The 25,189-nt window shown below is 40.4% G+C and overlaps 1 pseudogene; it reads left to right on the top strand.

Moving 5' to 3' along the window:
• Positions 1 to 21,885: 21,885 nt before the first annotated feature.
• LOC119242930 (NFU1 iron-sulfur cluster scaffold homolog, mitochondrial-like) lies at positions 21,886 to 23,609 on the top strand (annotated as a pseudogene).
• The last annotated feature ends 1,580 nt before the right edge of the window (positions 23,610 to 25,189 follow it).

Here is a 25,189-nt window from a genome sequence, read left to right as displayed (position 1 = left end):
AGAGCGGGGAGCAGAGCAGGCAGAAGGACCGAAGTACACTGCTGAGGGGAGCAGCGGCGCGGCAGGAGAGGTCTGTGCGCCATGTGGGACCCTCTGGTGGCCGGGGAGCAGCCGGGGATCGAACAGGCACTGCAGAGGTTGCGGGCAGCTTCGCAACCCAGCACTCAACCGGTGTGCCACCGGGGAGGCCCCATAGGTTGCATCTTAACCCTTTGTGCCACCAGGGAGGCCCAGCTATGGCAATTTTGAATTCTTCCTCTGGCATGAAGAATTCTTCTGTGTCACTGTTGTTGGCTTCTGGAGATTGATTTTCTCTCTGTGGTGTATTCTCCTGAGTTGTTTGCCCATTTGTATTTTGGACTTGTTTGGCCATTTGTATTTTTCTTTCTCTTTGTCTGCTTTGGGTTTGCTCTGCTGTAGCTGGGCTTTTGTTGTGTACAAGTCTTTCTCTCACACTATTTTGGTTGTTTACTTGATGGTTGGCACAGCTACTGGGGTCTTGTAGGACTGAGATGGTACTAGAGCCTCCCAAAGCACTTCTGAAGCCCAAGGTTTTAAATGGTCAATGTTGGACAAAGTTTAAATTATAGACATCAATACTAAGGGAAACTAATCACTAGCGTTAGAGACCCAGAAAATAATCACAAGTCCTGTACGGGTTATTCCTTAAAATCAGTGGTGGAACATCATACTGGGGGGATGCATTCAACTTTGCTAGCAGGCAGGTCAGTCCTTGTCATAAATGCAGCCCCAAGCGCTACAGAGATTGTCCCTACAGCTTAGCTCAAGGGTGATGGTGAAGGTAGGATCACAGGAAGCTCCCTGGGGACCACAGAGTGATCTTAAATATTAAGTTACTGAGATGATAATCTCTACACTTTTGAAAAATGATTTGTTGTATTTATTTATGCATGGAAGAGCTGGTTTGCAGGCCAGAGGAGTGGGGTGTGTGTGTGTGTGTGTGAGAGAGAGAGAGGATTCACCAGAGGCAGAGCGGGGAACAGAACAGGCAGACTGACTGAAATACACTGCTGAGGGGAGCAGTGGGTGAGACAGGAGAGGTCTGCTGTGCCATGTGGGTAGTTCTCTGGCCAGCTGGGGATCGAACTTGTGCTGCAGAGGCTGCAGACAGCTTCACAGTGCTGTGGTTAACCCCTTGCACCACCAGGGAGGTCCTATGTTGATTTTCTTATAAACATATATCATCATTAAATATCACACAGTGATAAAAATGTATTTACTCTTCCTTATGATTTTTAAATTTTCTATTTTCTAACTCAGTTATAAGAATGCAGTAGGTAATACATATAAGATACAAAATATGTGTTTACCAAGTACTTATGCTATCTGCCAGTATTCTGGTTAGCAGTGGAGTATTATAAGTTTAAGGGAATTCAAGATTTATATGCATTTTTCCACTGTGCTATGGGGGGCAGTACCCCCAACCCCCAAATTGTTTAAGTGCAACTGTAGTTCAAACCCTTCCTTAAACCATTTTTATTTTATTTCATCAAGACCTAAAGAGTTGTGTCTGATGCTGGCCAGGTCTTTGCCCAACCTCCTTCCATATTTATTGCCATCTTGCTTTCCTGTTTCTGCTCTTATTTTAATCTCCTGTCAAAGCCCAGACCTGCCAATCAGTTTTCTCTAAGTTATTCTGTCAGTCAGCTTTTCTCTCTTTAGTCTGGATGAAATCTAATTTGTGTCTGAACACAGATCTTGTAGATCATGTTTTTAAAAGACAGACCCCCTCACCACCTGCCCCCCAACCCCAGCCATTTATAAAGCAGATGCCGGAAAGTCAATTATCTAGACACACTTTGCTCTCTATTTACAGCCTGAACCAATATACTCTATCATAATTGTTTTCAAGAAAATGACATATCAGTAACTTGGTGGAATATTATTTTCCATCCTGTCAGTTCAGTCTTCTAAAGGTTTAGATTTATTTTTCCTGAACTGTTATCTGCAGATTTAATTACAAGTGAATCCTGTATCTTAAATTCCACCTTGCTTGCGGGAGAATGTTTGTTGTCTGCTCCAATAAAACCACAGAGGAATTTTTCTTTGCTTAAAACCATCACCAAGGTTAGGAAAGGAATTCCCATGCTTCCCATACCTCAGGAAAAATGACAGAGGGCAGTTTTATCAGCCTAAGCTTTTATGTTGACATGGTATAGCAGTCATTTTCTAAATATCTTTTCATTAGAATTTTTAAAGGATTTTCTTGAAATCTCAAGTAATGTTAGGGACTGTGTCATGCATTCAGGAGGCTGACCCCTGTCTCCTCCAGCTTTATAAGCCATGCTAGCTGCTTCTGTATTGATCTGAACATTTCCTAAGGTATAAACTGCTAAATGATACAAGAAAGTTGTTCATTGAGAGGCTGTTTTGGTTTAATCTTTCTGGTCACATAGAAAGAGCAAAAGACTGAGAAGACAGGAATGGGATCTATTCTTGTATTTGTTACTGAAATACTGGGTGACCACAGGCAATACAGACATTCAGATTCTTGGAGTCAGAGAGGTTCATAAAGCTATGGAATTCACATTCCCAATAATTCCAAGATTGTCATGACATTTGAAAGAATTGGCGCTTTTGTTCAGTAGAAGACTTCAACTGACCTTCAAGTAAAATGCCTTTCTAAATATATATACTACCCATCCCCCGACCCCCTCTTCAGAGTGCTCTAAATTTATTTATTTATATCTTTGGAGGAGCAAAATCTAAATATTAAATTAAATATTCCCTCCTTGCTCTCAGACTCTACTTGAAGTACAAACTTGGTTCAAAATAGCACTTTTGCAAATAAGTTTAACATATAATCAGTGATTTTATGTCTTACATTCTCAGTCTACAGCTAAGCTTCCAGAAGTTTTCCTGACTGAGCATCTAGGTATTTTTATGATCTTTCCTGGGCATCAGAGGACAGAGATGGCAGTTTAAAGTGTAAATCTGTTTTCCTCCTTGTGCTTAAAATTCATTAGACAAACACCCTCCAAGGCTGATCTTATTTGACAAGCAAAGGGAATCACCTCTTTGTAATTCAAGTAGGGAAGATGTTCACTAGGACAATAGCTTCAAACATTTTTTTCCCTCACATATCTACTAAATAAATTTTGAAAAATGATGTAACTGTGCGTTGACCCTTTAAAGTTGGTAACTATTTCCCAAAATGTTTAAATATTTGAAGGGAAACATAATTTCTGGCATACTGTAATTGTTTTATGACTCAAGTATTTCCAATAGAATCTAATTGCTTTGGAAATTTGATATTTCTCATCTACATACAAGGTAGATAAGAAACTTTCTTTTACATCATTCTCTTTATTCCTGTGTGTGTATTTCTATTCCAGTTCCTTGAAAGAATTCTATCCCAGTGAAATATATTTTATGCTTAGGATTCATTTATTGATCGCTCTACCGTATGTCTCTGTAAAAAAAAATTATATATATTGAAATTAAAGTGTTTTTTTCCAAATTTGACCTTATGATGATATTCCTTCTGAATGATTTTTTTAAAAATAAAATAGTTTTCATTCATGCTAATGATTATCTCTTAGTCAAAACAAACATTTAACAATTTTGATGAATGACTTTTAAACATAAAAAATTTTCAGATGTATAGAGTGAAAGTATTTTCTCCTGTTCTGTAGGGTGTCTTCTTTCTTCTTGTTTTAGCTGACAGTTTCTTTTGCTGTGCAGAAGCTTTTTAGTAGTTTGAATTGTTTATATTTCTTTTAGTTTCTCTTACTTTTGAAGAAAAATCAACAAAGATATCGCTGTAGCCTATGTCATGGAGCATTTTGCCTATGTTTTTTTCTATGTATTTTATGGTTTCAGGTCTTACATTTAAGTCCTTTATCCATTTTTAGTTCATTTTTATGTATGATGTGAGATAAAGGCCTGGTTTTATTCTTTTGCATGCGGCTTTTCTGTTTTCCTAATACCATTTATTGAGGAGAATTTCCTTTGTCATAGATTAACCATCTGTATATGGAGAGATTATTTCTGGGCTCTCAATTGTATCCCATTGTTCTGTGTGTCTGCTTTTGTTCCACTATCATATTATTTTGATTATTATAGCTTTGTAGTATAGTCTGAAGTCTGGGCATGTGATAACTATTATTTATCTTTTTTGGTCAGGATAGCTTTGTCTGTTCAGGATCTTTTGTGGTTCCATATGAATTTCAGTAATAATTGTTCCTTTTCTTTCAAGAATGTCATTGAAACTTCGATAGAGAATGCATTAAATATATAAATTGCTTTGAGTAAGATGGCATTTTATATTGTTAATTCTTCTAATCCATGAATTAGAAATATCTTTCCATTTTTTGTGTCTTCTATTTCTTTTAACAGTGTGTTATAGCTTATATTGTATAGGTCTGGTGAAATTAAGTTTAATGATAAATATTGTTAACATTTAACATGATGTGTGGCACTGAAAGAAAATGAACTCACATGAGGGACACCCTTAGCTGGAGAATGTATGTGAACATAGTGTTGTGGCATTAATAGCAGCTTTCCTTAAAATTATAGAAGATATTTTTTATTATTGTTTTGGTAATTGACATTACAGATATTAGATACATTTCCCAAGTAATCAGACAAATAAATACTCTCATTAATGATCATTTCTATTGACTGGGTCACTAGACTTTCCTACGGACCAAATTTAAATGCTCTAATTAAAACTTTTGATTTACATAAATCACAATTAAATGCATCTTAGTTTTTCTGGAGTTTGTGTTAAATATAATCAGAAGATTTTTCTTCTTCTTTTTTAAAAGATTTAATTATTTATGCATACAAGAACTGGGGTATAGGCCAGAGGTGTGGGAGGTGAGAGGAGTCAACAGATACAGAGAGGGGAACAGAACAGACAGATAGACTGAGGTACACTGCTGAGGGGAGCAGCGGGCGAGACAGGAGAGGTATGCTGCACCATGTGAGTAGCTCCTGGCCAGCAGAGGATCGAATTTGTGCTGCAGAGGCAGTGGACATCTTCACAGCGCTGCACTTAAGTCTTGCACTACCAGGGAGGCCCTTATCAGGATTTTTTGAGTGTGCTTTGGTGAAGGAAGGCAATGTTTCCTGGTTACCGAAACCTTTATCTTTTATTTGAGAAGTAAGTTGGTGAGCAAAGCCAAATTCAAGCTAGAATAACTTATGTGGTCAATGAAAAAGAAAAATATAAACCCTGTTTCTGAACAAAGTATGTTTAGTGATGACTCAGACGAATGCAAGAGCCTGATAAGGGGCTTCCTGAAGGTTTCTAATTGAAATGTGACTACAACAAGGGATTAATAGAAATCACTTCTGATTTCCAGATAAATGCACAAATCCAATGTCATTGAAAGGTGATAAGAGAGATTTCCAGAAAGAGATTTTTAGGAAGTACCCCCTGTGCTGCTTATTCCAAAATAGGACAACTCCATTCACCTTGCTTTACTGAATTCTTAATGGCTATCTAGGTATCATTGGCAGTAGAGTAGGATTAGTTCCACTTTTTAGACATTTTAAAGCCCCTTTGCTCCATGGAGTTATCTAAATGTGAAATAATAAGATAATATCAATAGCTGATATAAAGGCTTCATCTTAGTTATTAGAGCAGAACACTCACCTCGAAGGTGGTTTTGATGTGGGCTTAAAAAGTCTCTTTCCAAGCAAATTGGGAATATAGCAGTACTTGCTCCCTCTTCCACGTATCTCTGGCGAATGTCCCACAGTATGACATGCTGACCGGGAGGCAAAGGAATGGGTCTCCCTGCTTTCCTGAAGTCAGGCTACTTGTACTTGCTGTAAATCATAACTAAATGTCTGCATGGCTAAATGTCTGCATGTTCTGTCACCTGCTGTCTTTGGTGTGGCCGCTAGATTACTATCTTTGCAACAAGGAAGGAAAATTCTGATTCAGTGGGAGGTGCAGGAAGAGGATCCTATTTTTGAAGTAAGGACCAGGGTTTCAAAGACTTTCCCTGCTCTTACTAACTGGATTCCCCAGCAGACACTGAGATGGCTAGTGGCTATAGAAGATTTCTTAGGGAAGACACTCAGGATCGACACTTGGGGTCGGGAAGGGGTGGGGTGGACGAGAAGGAAGGAGAGGAGAGGGACAGCTGCCACTTGATCAGAGGAAGAAGCTGGGCTGCAAGGTCATCTCAAGGGCCTTCTCAGCTCACCCTCTGGGCATTCTGCATGGTGGCGGGGCTTGGGGGTGGCCTAGATCTTTAGGCCTAGATCTTTAGGTCCCTGCACTGACAAGTCACAGGGTACATACTGCCCCTAGGGTGGGGCCTAAGTCTAGGAGCTGTCTTCAGCTGAAATCATTTCTGGAGAGGTGACACATGAGAGCTGTAAGCCACAGCAGTCCCCCCAGGCTGGGGTCCGCAGGTCCTGCAGGAAGATCAGCGAGCAGAGTCCTCCAGGTGGGGATGGCACCCCAAGACTCCTACTTAGGAATTGAGTAACTGAGTGAGGTTGATTCAAAGACAAATACACATGTGGAAAAAAATGTTCAACTTCTCCTACACTCTAGGGAAAGGAAATGAAAGAAACCACCAAATATACAGGTTTTGAGTTGACAATATTAAAAAGCATGATAAAAACGAACGTGAGTGAGTGATGGTATAGAGAAATAATATACTGGGGGGAATTTAAATTGTTACAGCACTTCTGAGGAATTATTTAGCAAAATCTAGGGAAGGTGGAGATGTACATATCGTATGACCCAACAATTCCATGTTTAGCTAAATACCTAGGAAAAATGAATATGCACAGGTGTATCTGTAAGAATGACTAGTGCTCATTATTTATGACAGCAAAAGAAGTAGAAACAATGCAAACTGTTGTCTGTAGGATAAATAAATGGACACATATTAGTTCAATAAAGCTCTCAAATTAATGAAACACCATTTTTTATGTTGATGTGGATAAAGCTCCAAAATTACAGTTAGTGTGAAAAGCAACTTAGGAAAGGATAGTTATATGCTGATGTATTATGACACTATTACTTAAAGTTATCCCCCCATACACACAAAATGTGGGCATAAATAAAAGTACATATTAATGGACATAGACATATTGCAAAAACATGAGCTGGAGAAATTCACACTAACTTTAAGACAGTAATTAACTTTGCAGGACAAACTATGGACTAGAGTAAGAAAGGCTGCCTTTAGGACTTTTTTCCTCAAGCTATTTTTTAAAACAGACTTTTATAAAAATACATAACACTTTTGCCAATTGTTAAGGTTTGTTGAGGCTGGGTCATAATTTTATGATTGTTTATTCAGTTTTTCTTTATGAAAAAGACTTTCTGCATTAACACTTTATTTTTTTAAGATTTATTTATTTATGCATACAAGAGCTGGGGTACAGGCCAGAGGTGTGGGGGAGGTGAGAGGAGTCACCAGAGACAAAGTGGGGAACAGAACAGGTGGATTGACTGAAATACACTGCTGAGGGGAGCAGCGGGCAAGCCAGGTAAGGTCTGCCGCACCATGTGGGTAGCTCCCTGGCCAGGGATCAAACTTGTGCTGCAAAGGCTGCAGATAGCTTCTTAACCCCTTGCACCACCAGGGAGGCCCCTGCATTAACACTTTAAAGAGAATGAAAAGAAAAATTGACTTCCAGATGCTAATGTTATACAATAATTACATGTGATATAATATGCATGTACAATAATACAATTATTACAAGGATCTGGCATAACTCATTTCCCCAGGTGTATCACATACTGCTTCAGCTTTCTGTACTCAATAATTAATGTGTGCAGTGCCTTGAAATACCACCTCACCTATTTTATGTATTTAATTGTACATTACCCTCTACTTTTATTATTCTACTTGCTGTTATGCCAGTATCACAATCCAGATACCTTAGGTTGACAGCACACATTGATGTTTGCTAGAATATATCTTGCCTTGCTTCCATTACTTTTCAAAAACATCCTGGCTATTCTTTTATTTTTATTTTTATTTATTTATTTATACAAGAACCAGGGTACAGGCCAGATGTGCGGGAGAGTGAGGGGATTCACCAGAGAGTGACTGGGGAGCAGAACAGGCAGACTGATGAAATACACTGCTGAGGGGAGCAGCGAGCGAGACAGGAGAGATCTGCGCACCATGTGGGATCCTCACCGGCTGGCCAGGATCAAACCTGCACTGCAGAGGCTGTGGACAGCTTCTACCAGCTTCACAGCACTGAGCTCAACTGCCTGCGCCACCAGGGGAGGCCCATCCTGGCTATTCTTGCATATTTGCATTGCCAGTTGAACCTTATAAGCCATGTGCCTATTTTCTTACCAAAATTTTGATTGCAAATTTCAGTGAGCTTTCAGATTATAATTTTAGGAAGTTTATTTTATTTTTTTTTACACAGATGAATGTTACCACTTAGTAATCTGGTTTGGGCACCTCAGAGATAAATTGATTTAGGTTTTGCAAATTTAGCTTTGAGGTATTTTGTGTATTAATCTAATTTTGATGTTTAGGTATCCTTTTACATTTAGGATGAGCAGTTTGGATTCTGGACATGTCCAGAGCTCTGAGCTTCCCATCATGAGAGTTTTCCCCCAAAGTACCTGTGGCTTCCTTTAACAATTTACATTCTTTTTATTGCTCTCTGTGGAGTGTTTTGCTTATGGGTTTGGGGCAGTAAAGTACAACAATGTAAATATTGAATAGCTTATATATTTTATTATTTGAAATAATTTTGTGTAATTAGTTTCAGTATTAATGACATCTACTGAATTATGGGAATTTGCCTAAGAGGCTTTTCAGAAATGAATCATTCTCCTCAGGTAGAAGAGGACCTCCAGGTGTATTACCTGTTTTTCATTACATTTTTATGAGTCTTCTTATGTAGATTTTGTTCTGGGTTTATTATTAATTTAGTCTTAGCTCTTCTCATTAGACGTATTTATAGGGGACAGTGGCTATGGATCTAGGCTCATACCTTAGCCTTGCCACCTTCTAACTGCTAAGTAATAAGCAAGTTATTTAATGATTCCAAGCCTTCTTTCCCTGCTCTATGGAATGGGATTAATAAGTAATACCTACTTCATGTACCTGTGCACTCATTAATAAAAATGAATATAAAACACTTAGCACTGTGCCTTAGATAGAGCAACTATTTAATGTTCATAAATTGCTTTAACGTTTTATTGTTATTATTGTTATAGCAGAGTTAGTAAAGAAGGAGCAATGGAAAATACAACCGGAATAGATGAATTCTTTTGGCTTTGTCAGGTAGTAGGGGGTAATGAAAGGTTAGTTTTGAAAATGAACAGAGATACACATTTTCCTTTCATTATGGATGAGAAGTGAATATCATTGAAGGTACAAGCAATAGGAAACGTGTGGATTTAAGGGTAGCTGTGTAAGATGGTTGTGAGTTTCTCCATAATGAAAGGAAAAAAAAAACCACTGACAAAGAAGGTATTCACATGTAATTAAGAGAGAAAGTATGTTCCTGCTTTCAGCTGAATGTCTGCCCTTCCCTGCCTCCCAAATTCATTCCTTCCTTCTGCTCAATTTCTCATTCTGTACAGAAACATATTGTTAATGTTTACTCTGTGGCAGGAAAGCACATACTACTTTATCTATTTCACATCTGTGAAACCTCATGATATCCTTAGAAAATAGTATTTTAGGGCTGACCACTATCAGGTATAATCTCTCTTTGTGCCAGGCCTAGCTTTTCATTCAATAAAATAAGCCACGCATGCCATCTGCGGAACACTACATTTCTGGGGGAAATTGAAGGGTTGGCCTTTCATCCCCTATTAAATGTCACGCTACTAGTCTGAGTCCTATGCTTGCAAAAATGCCTTATTTTTTTTTTATGTTTTAAGATAGATAAAAATCCCCCCAATTCTGAGAGATCAAAGTCCGAAATTAGATATTCTGATTTAAAAAGTGGCTATGTTCTCACCCAGTTTTTTAATTCTCCTAAAGCAGACATGATTAGTCATTCTTTATTCTATTTTAAATATGTTCTTATTTGAGTTCAATGGGCTGGCCACTCTATTGTTTAGAAACTATAGGAAATAAATACACTGTTCAACTAGAGCAGGTAAATTTCTCATAGGAACTTTGCAAAATTACAAATTCTTAGAATTCTGTTTCTATAATGTAGGATTTATCTTACTGAGAAAGTTGTGCTTAGGTCTTAAAGGTGACTTATTTAAGAAACATACTTAATAGTCATAAAATGTAAATATCTTTATTCTCCCATAAGAGAGGGGAAATGATGGATTAGGTAAAAGCTCAGGCATCAGCTTCTATAGAGGGTTTGGGAACAGGCAGGCACTGTTATCATCTGCATCTAATGGGTATCAATGTTATTTATTATTCCCTTTTTCTCATCTTGCTGTATTCTCTTGTTTTAAGAGAAAAGCAATGGATTTAAGTCAGTTCTTCCTTGAAATATCATTGTTCTATTTAAAACCCTCAAAATTCACACGGGTTCCACTCTGGGTTGTTGGTCTTATCCTCAGCATCATGGCACATACTGTGAGAGCAAAAAAGCTACTTTTCCTAAGTTAGCTCATGAGGCTAAAGGATATCAGTGACTATATCTCAACTTGTTTCTTCCCCTCAGGGAGGAATGTCCCAACTCTTCCTCAAGGTGGCCCCTTTCTATGACTCTTCATGACAGCTCCTTCAGGTTAGTTTCATTTGATTACTGTGAGAACATTAACATGAACCCTACCCTTTTCAATTGTAAGTGTGCAGTGTAGTCTTCTTAAGAATGTACAATGTTTAGTAGGTCCAGAAATCTCCACACAGCTCTCCATAGTGGTTGGACCAGTTTGCACTCCCACCAGCAGTGCAGGAGAGTTCCTTTTTCTCCACACCCTCGCCAACATTTGTTGTTGCTAGTTTTTTTAATATGTGCCATTCTCACTGGTGTAAGATGGTATCTCATGGTAGTTTTGATTTGCATTTCCCTGATGACAAGTGATGTTGAACATTTTTTCATATGCCTGTCGGCCATTTGCATTTCCTCTTCAGAGAATTTTCTTTTTAGCTCTTCTGCCCATTTTTTGACTGCATTATTTTCTTTGTTGTTGAGTCTCATCAGCTCTTTGCAGATTTTTGTGATCAGTCCTTTATTATTAGTGTTAGCTTCCATATGATGCAGCAATTCCACTCCTAGGTATTTACCCAAAGGACACAGAAACATCAATTCCAAAGAGCACCTGCACCCCTATGTTTATAGCAGCACTGTTTACAATAGCTAAGCTTTGGAAACAGCCCAAATGCCCAAAAATAGATGACTGGATCAAGAAGATGTGGTCCATATACACCATGGACTATTACTCAGCATTCAAAAAAGATAAACACATGCAATTTGCAGCAACATGGATGGCGCTGGAAGGGATCATGCTCAGCGAAATAAGCCAAAAAGAAAAAGAAAAATACCGGATGGTCTCACTCATAGCAGGAATCTAGAAAACTTAAATAAGGGACTAGGAAAATGAATAACTTAAGAAAGTGAAAATCAAAATCAACAAAAAACTATGAACCAGAGACACTTTTTGTGGGGTGGGGGCGGGAGGGGAGGGATTGGGGTCAGAATGGGGGGATTGCAATTGTATGGGGAATATAAAAATAAAATTTATTATTAAAAAATAATAATAAAATAAAATAAAGTATAGTGAAAAAAAAAAAAACTTAGGAAAAATTGGGCCTCCCTGGTAGTGCAGGAGATTGAGCACAACACTGTGACGCTGTCCGCAGCCTCTCAGTGCTGGTTCGATCCCCCCCCAAAAAAAGGATGTACAATGTTGGGCCTCCCTGGTGGCGCAAGGGGTTGAGCACCACACTATGAAGCAATCCAAAGCCTCTGCAGCACGATAGCCACTTCATGTGGCTAGAAGATATCAGTCGCCCTCATTGAGCAAAGAAAAGCTGGCATAATGGCTGGGTGGTGACCGGCAGCCTCCATTCACCACGAAGGAAGTTCTTCCAACAGCTACTGGGTCAGCGACCAGGAGGACTCGGGTTCTGCCAGTGCCTCCACTCAAAACAAGAGGCTATACATGCTCATGGGATGATTAATTTGGATCCAGCTCTCTGACAGCAGTGACCCTGCTCTTAACATCTCCCCCAGACTGGCAGAAGTTAATTTTAATTAATTTATTCTTTAATTTTTATTTAATGAGCCTGCTGTGATTTTCATTTAATGAGCTGCTACAGATAGGTCATGTATCCAAAACCCCAGCTCGTTTGTTTTAAAAAAGGATGTTCTGCAATATGTCATTGCATGGATGAGGTCATTCTACTGAGTGAAATGAAGCGGTGACAGGACAAATATTGCTTGATACCATTTCTGTGAGTATCTAAAATCGTCAGAGAGAGACTGTAACGATGCTTGCAGGGCAAATGGGGAGATGGTAGTTGAGGGGCATAATTCCTAGAGATCTGATATTTAACACTGTACATTCTTTTTTTGAGATTTATTTATTTATGCATACAGATCTGGGGTACAGGCCAGAAATGCAGGGTGGGGGGAGGTGAGAGGATCCACCAGAGACAGAGCGGGGAACAGAACAGGCAGACTGACTGAAATACACTGCTGAGGGGAGCAGCGGGCAAGAAAGGCGAGGTCTGCTGCACCATGTGGGTTGCTCCCTGGCCGGCCGGGGACTGAACTTGTGCTGCAGAGTCTTCAGATTGCTTCATAGTGCGGTGCTCAACCCCTTGCACCACCAGGGAGGCCCGACATTATATATTCTTAAGAAGACTTCACTGCACAGTTACAATTGAAAAGGGTAGAGAGTTCATGTTAATGTTCTCACTGCAATCAGATGAAACTAACCTGAAGGAGCTGTCAGGAAGAGTCATAGAAAGGGGCCACCTTGAGGAAGGGTTGGGACATTCCTCCCTGTAGGGAAGAAATAATTTGAGAGGCTCCTGGGCCTTGGGACAAGGAGGTGCCCCACAGGAAATTACCTAGCCTGTCCTCACTTTCCCCCTAAATAACATTTCCTGCTGGGACTCTGCATTTGGCAAAATTACCAGAAGCAGAGAGCCAGGGAATCCAGTGATGAACCTGACAAGTCTGCTCTGGGAGCTGTGAGTGGGTGGAGAGAGAAGACAGGCCATACAGGTAGGGCCTCAGTGATGTAATCCTGCTCGGATATTCGTCATGCCATTTGCTAGCCAGGCAGCTCACCGCAAGGAAGGGGTTCTCCTAGACAGACTGACATCAGAGACCAAAACAGCTGTCTGGTGCAGACTTCTCAGAGGGCTGCTATTGGGGGCTGGCACAATTGAACAGCCCCTGAATCATCTCCTCTGGGGAAGGGAGCGTGCTAATGTCATGTGGCTAAGGGAAGTGAACCCCAGTCGCCCTCGTTGAGCAAAGAAAAGCTGGCATCATGGCTGGGTGGTGACCAGAAGTCTCACCTTGGACCCTGGGTCTTTGCATGTGAAAGAGAACAGGAGGATGGACGCCCCCAAGAACTTTGGGACAGGGACTCTGACAAGCCCAGTTTTAAATCAGCTGACCCATCAAAAGACTTCATCATCGGAAACACTGAGGCTCAGTGAGCAAAGTCTCTGGTCCAAGTCACCAAGCAGCTAGCGGCAGCCTGTGCCAAAGCCAGGTCTCCTTAGACCCACTCACACCTTTATAATCTTCCTTTGCTGTCACATCACAGGCGGGACTGTTGCTTCTGTAGCTGTGAGTGTTCCATGTGCAGGAGCTGCCTCCTCCGTGATGGACTTTTTCTTGTGGCCCCGAGGCTGATGGCTCCCAGGTGTAAAGGGGGGGGTGCTCAGATCCCCTGCTTCCTCCAAGATGTGGCGGGCGGATGCAGCCACAGAGCTGCTTCTGGTGTGCTGTCCAATCAGGCTGATAGGCCTTGGGATTGCCACATTTTTCCTCAGAGTAATTCTCTTAATTATGTTTTCTGGGTCCTGACTGACTATGACATGAGCTGTCAGGGTGTCATCTTAATTTTGCAGACTTTGCCATCAGGGAGCTGCTCCTGTGACTTCCTGGTGCTTCTCCAGAGGCTGGATGGAGCCTCGGTGATGTAGGGACACAGCCAGCCCTCTGCCCTCCCAAGGATTTGGGGGGTGGCCCCCGACATGGAGTGGCAGCTGCTCCTCTGGGTCTGCACACAGAGATGAAGTTCTTTCTGAAAACACGACCCCCAAGTTCACTGAATGCTAAATAAACTTTTCAAAGGAATATTTTTTAGAAACTAAATTCTGAGATATAATGTGTAACATGTTCAAGCCGGAAAAAGGTTTTTTGTTTATATCTATTGTTGTTCTTTTAACAATTTTATTATTAAGATAATAGGTGATATTTTATTATTAAATTAGTATCATAAAGGAAAGGCTCAGAAGATCATTTCCTTCAGTGATAGTCTTTTATATATTTGTGTCATTAGTTGAAAGGAAAGCTAGTAGGTATTTTTCCTCACCCATAAATTGTGTCTTAGTGCTGTGTTAACCCAGGCAAGCAAGCCTAAGAAATACTTGCTGTGATGCCCTGCTACTCTATTTTCTAGCAAGGGAATCCCCCAGAGAAGTGTGACTTCAGGTGTCTTTGTTATGTGTTCTTCCCTTCTGTGCCCCCCACCCATGAGAACAAAGTGCTCAGGGTCTCATTGTAGGTGATCATAAGTCACTAGAATCTTCTGAGAATGCTAGCAAAGGGTTTCACTTTAGATTTCCTTTTTTGTGACCTTCAAAGAAAATTCTGTCAATCTGTACACGCTGGTGTTTTACCCATTTATTTGCTTATCCAACAGATATCTTCCGGTGCTAACTAGATGTCAAACATGTGCTAAGTGCCAGGAATATAACAACACAAGATGATAGGAGCTTGAGCAGCGAAGGGATAGAGCAGACTATTAGGATGGCTAAAGCGTGTTATGATGAAAAAGATAAATCCCAAGGTTTTACTGGCTTCATGCAACAAGGGTTTATTTCTCACCTTACAACTGCGCCATGGAAAGTCTGCCATGGATTTTTGTAAGTCAGGAAGGCAGGAGAGAGGAGGTGGTTCACGTTCCTAGGGCAAAGTTGAGGAGTTGTAAAAAATACAAGATTGAAGGAATACATATTAGCCAGCACCGTTGTTTATTAGATGCTCATCTCTAGCATAGGACTAACTAAGCATGTCATTTGGACCTTAGATCAGCTCTATACAAATAGATATTATCAGCCTTATCTCACAAATAGAAATTTGGAGACATTAACTGACTTGCTCAGGATCCCATGATGCGTGAAAAATGGAGTCAGGATTTGAACCTGTTTCCATCTAGATGTTATGCTCTTTGCCTCTATGCTGTGCCTCATACAAATACTGCTACTACATTGTGTCTTCCTGATGTGAGTGTGGCTTAGACATCATGTTGGAAGAAGAAAGTAGCATGAGATGAGAGCAGGACTGTAAATTTATTTTTTTAGTATTATTTTATATATTTTTACATCATTTTTTCATTTTGTACAATGTATGCATTTTCATCTCAGTTATAGTCCCCGTAAAATTCCCACCGCTCATTCACCCATGCACCATCACCATAGTCCCTTGTGCTCTTCCCTCCCCTGTTTTTGTTTTTTTTAAAGATTTACTTATTTATTTTTACAAGCACTGGGTACAGTCAGAAATGCGGGAGGGTGAGAGAATTCACCAGAGCCAGAGCGGGGAACAGAACAGGCAGACTGACGAAATACACTGCTGAGGGGAGCAGCGGGCAAGACAGGAGAGGTCTGCGCACCATGTGGGACCCTCGCCCAGTGGCCGGGGATCGAACCAGCGCTGCAGAGGCTGCAGACAGCTTTGCAACCCAGCGCTCAACCGCTGCGCCACTGGGGAGGCCCCCCTCCCCTGTTTTGATCCTACTCCCTTCTCCCCCCTGCAGAATGTCTCTGGTTTATAGTTGCCTGTTGATTTTGATATTTACTTTATTATAATTACTTTATTTTTTCCTGATCCCTTATTTGGATCTTCTATACTCCTCCCATAAGTGAAACCATCCAATATTTTTCTTTTTTCTTCTGCCTTATTTCACTGAGCATGATCCCTTCCAGCTCCACCCATGTTGCTGCAAATGGCATGAGTTTATCTTTTTTGATTGCTGAGTAATATTCCATGGTGTATTTAATTTTAAAAATGCAAGGAGAATTGACTCTAGGTAACCTTGCGTAGGGTTGCGTTTAAGTATGGATTTTAAGTGATAACTATATACCAGGAAAACTTAGTTCTCCCCAAAATTTATTTCTAGATGAAGAAACTTAAGTACAGAGAGCTAGTACCTTGTACGGATTCATATAACTGTACTTTAAAACTGGTATTCAACCCCTGACCTGGCAGTCCTGTCGGTCTTAAGGCCACATTGTTGCCTTAAATCCACAGTGACCTTTGGCGTAAAAGCAAACATTTATTGTCAGTCGATTCTAGTATTTTATAGTGAAAGGATAGTGTAGAGATCATGTAACTCAATTCCTTCATTTTGTACTTGAGGAAATGGGGTATTAAAAAGCAATTGACTTGACAGTGACCATGGAGCTCATCCATCACAAAACTATGTTAGGCTCCAGGTTTCTGGGGTTCCATTTAGTAGTCTTTGTTCCAAAAGAATAAATTGTCTTTCTGAATTTCAGGGACAAGCTTTCACCAAGGCTTTATCCTTATCTGTAAACAAGCACAGTACAAGGGGGCGTGGGGTCTTCCGTTGTCTTGGAACAGTTCTTTTTTCATGGAAAGTGCATCCCAAATGACGCTCTGTCCCCCTTGAGCTCTGATCTGCTTTCTTTGGTGGCATCAGGTATATGGAATTAGATATATTGACTTGCCTGCAGGCTTTCTGTTAGATTTTGGGAAAAGTCTGCCTGTCAGCTCCATATAAATGAAGGCTAATTATTCTCCCGTTCTGCAGTGATAGACGTCTCAGTGCTGCTGTATTTGCATTCAAATACTGCAAATATTTGACATGCATTATACACTAAATATTTGAATTCACCCAAGCAAAGTGTGTGTCTCTGGGATTCCTAATATCTGCTGAATTGTAGAATGCACGGCTTTCATGAAGCAAAGGGAACACTGATGAAATTAAACCAACAGGGGACAACATTCACACTGCCTTTCAAGGATAATCCTCTGTGTCTAAATTATATATGTATTATTGTGCCTCATTTGCATGACCAATTATAGGGAAGTTTCTTATTGTGAGATGCAATAATTTTATATAATTGCAGCAGCTTCAGCAGTTTTGAAGGAGGTTTCCCTAACAGAACACGGTCTCAGGGAAAACAAATTATGTTGATTTAGTAGCAATTCTGCAAATGGGTTGTCTGGGGGAATCAGGAGGAGTCTTTTATGGAGCACAAAGAAACTGCTCTCTATTTGACATTTTAAATTGCTTGCTTGGTATATGCAAAATTGTAGACATCTAATTGCACGTTGTCCCCTGGGAGGGGCCACCATTTTGCATTTGCATTTGGAGACTTTCTGTGTGATGATAAAGGCAGAGAAATGATGCTCATTTACCCAAGTTGCAGAGGGCAGGGCAAAGGTTGTGCACACCCAGGAAGAAGCAAAGAGCAAGACTATAATAAATTCCTATTTAAGGCAGCTCCACTGTCTCTGTGGTTTTACTGAAATCAGCTTCCATGAATGCATCACCAAATGAGCAGCGTAAGAATGGAAAGCGCTTGGCAACCTAAGACTCTCTCAGTCTCATAAACACAGGATAGGTTGTTTTTCAGAGACAGTCTTGGCTGTGCTGCTGGTCAGCTGCAGGCGGGGCCCCAGGAGGCTCCAGGCACTGTCCAGCAGAAGGCCAGCTGTGTTTGGAGCAATCCAGGGGGGAATCTCGCTGCAGGGCCTTCATGTCCCATGGGGTGGACAATTCCTGGCAGTTTGACATTGTCAAGTAGAGCTTTGCAAAATTTTACAAGCTCTGTGCGGTGTTTTGTTTTTCATTACAACCAAGAAAACTGACATTGGCATTTTTCAGATGACCAGTTGTTAACTAGTCACTGAAGCTGACCAAGGAGCTGCTTTGTTGTCAAAGCTCCTGTGGGTTGCAGCTGTAGGGAGAGGTGGCCTGCAGAGAAGCTTCCTGGCTTCCAAAGTCTAGAATGCCCTTCTTTTGTTCTGAATGTGTAGTGGGGGTGGGGAGAGTATAGAATTTGTAGCTGCTACTCTCCCTCAGACTAATTATTTAAGAAAACTTGACTTTATTCAGGGAATTATTGACCTGGAACGGTGGAGTTCTCCTAATAACCTTAGGCTTTCTTTCTTTAACCAGAGTCAGATTTTTTTTTTATTAAAAATTTTCTTCATCTGCTGCATGCTTTTTAAAAACTTTTACTGTATTATTCATGTGGGATAGCTACATGATATTTTATTGTATTTTTTCTTGACATGGTTAGAAAATTGCATGGGATAGATCTCAATCTGAAATAGCTTCCATCCCCTGCCCTGCTTAGCATGGTGGTGACTTATACAGACAGTTCTCAGTAAACATAGACAACAAATGTTTATTATAAATGAATGAACATCAACAAATGGATATACCCCTGGCCATCTCTGGATCTTTTCCTCCTGCATTACTTCTGGTTATGATGGTTGCATGGATAGGGTGGATCCCAATTTCTCTTTCTCCTCTACGTGGTGGGTGGGCATGGAGACTTCTGCTTTGTTCTAGTTCAACCTTTCCTCCCTGGTTTCATCTTCCAGGACTTATACAGTGAAGAGAAATCTCAAGGTTGCCCTCCTGACCTGAAGCTGTGGACATACCAATTTTCTCCTTTCTATTCAGAAACTCAACAATTTTTTTTTTTCAGTGCTCAGGTAGTACAAATTTATGCTCATTATATGTCCTGTGTGTTTACTTAACAGTAAATATAACTGCCATCACTTTAGAGATTTCGAGAGTTAGGCTCTTTTTTGCATATCCCTGCAATTTGTTTTCAAGAATCTGGCTAGAAATGTTTTTATTTCTCTAGAGTTGTAATTATTCTTCTATTCTTAGGATTTAAATTATTGTAGAACCATTATTGTTTATGGCAATTATTCTGTGAAGTAGATTTAAGGCTAATATTTTGAAGGCCGATTTTATTTATTTATTTTAAAGATTTATTTATTTATCCACACATGAGCTGGAGTGTAGGCGAGAGATATGGGGGATGAGGAGTGAGTGGATCATTCACCAGAGACAGAGTGGGAAAAAGAACAGGCAGATTTACTGAAATAAACTGCTGAGGGGAGCAGCAGGTGAGACAGGAGAGGTCTGCTGTGCCATATGGGTAACTCCTTGGCCGGGGATCGAACTCATGCTACAGTGGCTGCTGATATCTTCATAGTGCTGAGACTTAACCCCTTGTGCCACCAGGGAGGCCCCAATTTTATTTTATTCCTAAGAAAACTTTGCCTTAGATTTGTGAATAAATCTTGTAATGAAATACAATCCTCCCAAATAGTCTGTGTGTATGCCTGTTTGAGGTCAAATTCATTTGATGGTATTCTTAGTTTATAATTATAAAATATGATGATAGTAAGTCATAACAATGCAGATGCAGGGAGAAATTGTGCAGGTGATAGAGATAAGGCTGAAGACCAGGTTGGATAAATTTGCTACTAAAGGGAAGGACAGAAAGGGAAGGACTTAATAGAGGAGAAGAGAGAACTGAATATAGAAGAGGAAGCAGGATAACTGTGAAGCAATTTGTCATGTTGCTGAGGACATGCTAGGAATTAAGCAGGTGTGATACATGTGCTCTGGAGAGAGGAGGAATAGGGTGTCCATCTTAGGTGATTACTGAGGTGTGCAGTTTGAATGAAACCTAGGGGTTGTGCCCAAACCTCCCTGGCATGCTATCAGGCACTTGGGTATGAAAAATAGTGTGGAAATATTAAAGTTCCTTTCTTAAGCATAAGCAAGACTGAAATCATTCTGTTTTAATAATTTCATGAACCAGAGTACATATGACTCTCAAAGAATAAGCATCCATGCTTGAAAATGGGTTCATGTTTAAAAATTACAAATTATACAAGTGAGATCCAGCAGATGAACCAGCAGATTAATTAGTATCCTAGCAACCCAACATCCTAAATTACAAAGTCTGTAAAGTAAGAGCATTTAAAATAATTATAGAAGTCAATGAATGAATTGGAAACAAATGAAGGAATTAAATAGTATGAAAAAGAATAGCTGGATTAGAAAAGAAGAACCAAAACAAATTAAGCAATTAAAAAAATATAGTCCTTGAGTTTGGAATCATGAGAGATGAGTTATATAGACAATTAAGCATAGAAAAAAAAGAATTTGTTAAACTCTCATCCTTAAAGAGAAATTCTTAAGTTGATGGACAAATAATAAGATGGAAAGATGAAAGAGCAGTTTAAAAAGATGATAGACTAGGCACCATAAAGTATGCAAGAAAGAAAGCAAAGAGGTACTGTTTTAAGGGAGAGGAACTTTTTTTATAACTGAAGAAAATTGTGTTATTTATTTTCTTTTTGTTGATTTGTGTATGTTCTTTGTAGATCTTGGATATCAGCCCCCAGTCAGATGTTCGGTGTGAAAATATGTTCTCCTATTCAGAAGGGTGTCTTTTTGTTTTAGTGATAGTTTCTTTTGCTGTATAAAAGCTTTTTAGTTTGACATAGCCCCAGTTGTTTATAAGCTCTTTTGTTTCTCTTGCTGTTGGAGACATATCACAAAGATATCACTGAAGCTTGTGTTGTGAAGTGTTTTGCTTAAATTTTCTTCTATGTGTTTTATGGTTTCAGACCTTGCTTTCCAGGTGTTTAACCCATTTTCAGTTAATTTTGGGTATGGCGTGAGATAGTATCTCGTTTCATTCTTTTATGCCTGGCTGTCCAGTTTTCCCATCATATATTGAAGAGACTTTTATTTCTCCAAGGTATACTCTTGGCTCCTCTGTTGTAGAATATTTTTTTAAAAAATATTTTATTTACGCATAGAAGAACCAGGGCGTAAGCCAGAGGTGCATGGGGTGAGAAAATTCACCAGAGAGAGTGGGGAGCAGAACAGGCAGATGTACTGAAATACACTGCTCAGGGGAGCAGCAGGCGAGCCAGGAGAGGTCTGCTGTGCCATGTGGGTTACCTCCCTGGCTAGCCAGGGATCAAACTCATGCTGCAGTGGCTGGCGATAGCTTGATAGTACTGTTTTTAACCCCTGCACCACCAGGGAGGCCTGTCCTTTGTTGTAGATTAACTGTCCATTCAAGTGTGGATTTTTTTCTGTACTCTCAATTCTATTCTATTCATCTGTGTGTCTGTTCTTTTGTAGCATCATATTGTTTTCAATTGTTATCTCTTTGTGGTAGAGTTTGAAGTCTATGAGATACCAACTCACACCTGTGAAAATGACCCATATCTGAAACACCAGAACCAACAAATGTCAGCAAGGGTGCAGAATAGAAAAGAGCCTTGTGTACTGTTGGTGAGAATGTAGACTTGTTCATCTGCTGTGGAAAACAGTATGGAGTTTCTCAAAATATTAAAAATGGATCTACCATATGATCCAGCAACTCTTCTCCTAGATATCTACCTAATTAGAAGAGATAATATACATTCCTTTGTTCATTATAGCACTACTATAACCAAGATATGGTAACAACCTAAATGCCCCCAAATGGAAAAGTGGATTAGGAAGATGTGGTATATATACACAATGGAACACTATTTAGTTATCGAAAAAAGACAAACTCTTGCATCAACATGAGTGTAAATTTGCATCAACATGAGTGTAACTAGAAGGGATTTTGCTGAGCAAAATAAACCAGGATGCAAAAGACAAATATTGTATGGGCTCTCTGAGTCTGGAATATAGAAAAACCAACATAGGGTCAGATAAAGCCAAACCAACAGCAAACAATGGAAATGTCACTCTACAACCAAGACTACCTGAATGGGGACGGCGGTGCAGTGAACCGTGGTAGAGAACTAAGGGTACCTGGGTGGTGTTTGTAGTGTGACAACATGCACCTGAAGGGCACGATCCTATATCTAAGTCATATCATCATTGTAAACCAATGTCCACACACACACACACACACCTTACATCAACTTACCAAAAAAAAGAAGTGCACCCTCATATTGAAGAAAAATCACTGCATTTTAAGTAAAATTATTTTATATATTCTACCAACTATACTCGTTATCAAGTATTATAATCCTCTTCATCACAGGCCTCACTTTTAAATAAATATCCATGATATTAACCAGTATACCACGAGTGTATGTAGACTAAAATAACCCCACTATATGAAGTATACTCAGGAGAATTTTGTCTAGGTGGGCACCCAATCTGAATTTTTCACCTGAAAGCAGGCTGCCATTAAAATGATTTCTAATAATCTGTCCATTTTAGCATTTAAACAGTCCCTCAACACCATCCTTTCCAGAGCCTGCTTTGCAGGCAGTGAATTATTGCTTCTGTGGAAGGATCAAGTGACTAACCTTCCATTCATATCTCACTGCCACAGGCGAAGAATCTCTCGACCTCTTTTGAAGCTTGAAAAAAGATGATGCCCTCTAAAACCCTGGACAGTTCAGCCTGTGAGAATATAATTAATTATTAGTTTCTGGGTCAGCTCCTGAAACAGCTCTTTCATCGTCATCCATCTTCTTTTAGACAAGATCCCTAAATTTCACTTTGTTAAGAATGTGGTCGGTCCCATCCCTGACTAAGATGGTGGTCTGCCTGGCCTGGACTCTGGAGAGGGGATGATTCTGTTATGAACTAAAGTTAAAAAGATGATAGAATAGGCACCATAGAGTATGCAAAAAAGAAAGCAAAAAGGTACTATTTTGAGGGGGGAAGAACTTATTCATAACTAAAGAGAACTGTTATTCATTTTCTTTTTGTTGATTTGTGTATGTTCTTAAATTTGCCCTAAGAAACAGCCTCAGCACCAGTTGGCACATAGACCACTTTCCCCACTACTGGAAACCACTACCGGAAACTACCTTACACTGTGAGATACATGTTTATTAAACACAAGATACTCCAAAGCCCAACAGCTCTCAAAGTTTCTTCCAGGAAAACCAGTACCTCAGACAAATTTCCCCACAAATCCCATGGATTTTCCCACACCCGCTACAGCATTTTGCTCTCTTCTGCCAAGGAAGTTATTTAGGGTTGAAGGAGTAAAATGTGTCTTCTCTGGACCTGAATTCATTGGGTCACAAAGGAAAGTGAAGAGTGAGTCTGAAATGCCTGAAACCAGATATTTCTGCAACAATCATGAACTTTTTTTGCATCTGACTTACCCTTACTTATGAAGGAATAGCTTCAGGAGGAGCAGGTAGTGCTGGGATCTGAGGATGGTGACACTGTGGCAATGTTTAAGGAATTGTTGGGTCCTGAGCTTTGTACCTGCAGGAAGGTGGAGGAGATGTCATCTGCAAAGGCTTTGACAAGGCATCGTGCTGCTGAAACCGCAGGGTCGGTACCAGCTGCCCAGCTCAGCTGCCGCTGGGAACAGTGGAATTCAGGACATGCTGCAGTTTTATACTCCAGAAGTAGAAGGCAGGTTATGGGTGACGAATCGGATGGAAAAGAGGCTAAATCACCTAAAATAATTTTAGTTTTCTAAAAATATTTAGTTGGACTTGTCACTAATATATGCCAAACCTTTGCTGTTAATCTGCTAAGGAGATTGGGGCTTAATAAAATATGCCTTTTCTTCAGAGAATGACGAGAAAGAATAATGAGGCTGCTTTTTTGAGGAGGTGGAATGGGAGTTGTGGGTGTGCCCCCCCTTTTTTTTTCTTTTTTGAGAGGGAGAAGAAAATTTTGAACATTTGTAAGTGTTTTTGTAAAAGTGCCAAGGTTTTTGAGGATACTTGTGTCTTTGGAAAGTGTCACTTGTACAAACTGCAGTGGCCATTTGCTCCCAAGGATTATTGCTCCTTTATTTCTTCCAACAGTCATAGATTTCCACGTGGGAACGTGTGGTGGCTGGAATGCTGGCTCTTGCCCTAGGCCGAGCTCGAACCTGAGGCTGTAGTCAGAGTCAGAGCCTCCGTGAGTTGTATTCTACCGGTCTTGGTTCAAATGTGGGCAGTTTATAACCTGAACTATTATAATTAGACCAAATTTGTGGGTCTGGAGGGGCAACTGTATTTTCTTTTTGCAAGATGAAGACGATAAAGTCCTAGCCTGTGGCACTGTTGACAAGCATCACTCTCAAGACCACAAAGCGGGCCAACCCCATGTGAGGTAACCCTGCAGAAGAGGGAGGAGATCAGGTCCAAGGTGATGTCAGTGACCTGCAGAAGCAAGTTACACCGAGCACTTCTCTGTTTGGGGACCAGTGGCTACCATTGTCTTTCGTTTAGCTTGAGCTACACCCATATTGTTTGTAACAGCGAGCATCCTACTAATGTACAGCTGACCTTCAAGGACAGATGGAATTCTCCTTTTGTAAAATCTTTTGAAAGATATGGCATTAAGAAAAAAGAAATTTTTGAAGGATGATGATGAAAGAGAGCATAATTATAACCGAAAGAGAACTTCGTCAAACACGCTGTTCCCAGCGGAGCTTTTTGGAGGAAGAATCTTGACAGATGACACTTAATGGTGCAGGAACCTCCAAAGATGATAAATATACTGAAATGGTGGAGTGAGGGTGGAGGTGCTGGATGAGCAAACCATTGGCCTTGGCAGGAATAGAAGGGTCTCTCCTGCATGAAGACAGTCAGGGAGGACCGAGGAGTCAGCGTGGGCTGGCCTGCAGGTGAAGCAGAGCTTCCTGCCCTCCTGCCCCAGCCCAGCAGCCACTGCCAGTGACCCTTCCATGCAAGAATCATGGACTCCAGCCAATATGAAATGAAATTGAATGTGTGCCATCCACGGTTATTGTACAGTTATTTGACTTTTCACTCTGAAGGTATATGTGCTAATCTAGAAGTGGATTGCATATTCCTTTAAAAGTTTGCTAGTGCAGGGCCTCCCTGGTGGCCTAGGGTTAAGTCTCAGCACTATCACTGCTACAACCTGAGTTTGATCCACAGTCAGGAAGCTGACCCACATGGCACAGAAGACCTCTCTGTCTCGCCCGCTGCTCCCCTCAGCAGTGTATTTCAGTAGATCTGCTGTTCTATTCCCGCTCTGTCTCTGGTGAATCTTCTCACCCCCTACCCTCCACACTTCTTTCCTAAACCACAGTTTTTC

This window comes from Talpa occidentalis, unplaced genomic scaffold, assembly GCF_014898055.3.
Source record: "Talpa occidentalis isolate TD23 unplaced genomic scaffold, MPIMG_talOcc4v2.1 talOcc4.13, whole genome shotgun sequence".
Classification (NCBI taxonomy): Eukaryota; Metazoa; Chordata; class Mammalia; order Eulipotyphla; family Talpidae; genus Talpa; species Talpa occidentalis.
The sequence above is the reverse complement of the archived record's forward strand: the minus strand, read 5'-3'. Positions and strand labels throughout refer to the sequence as shown.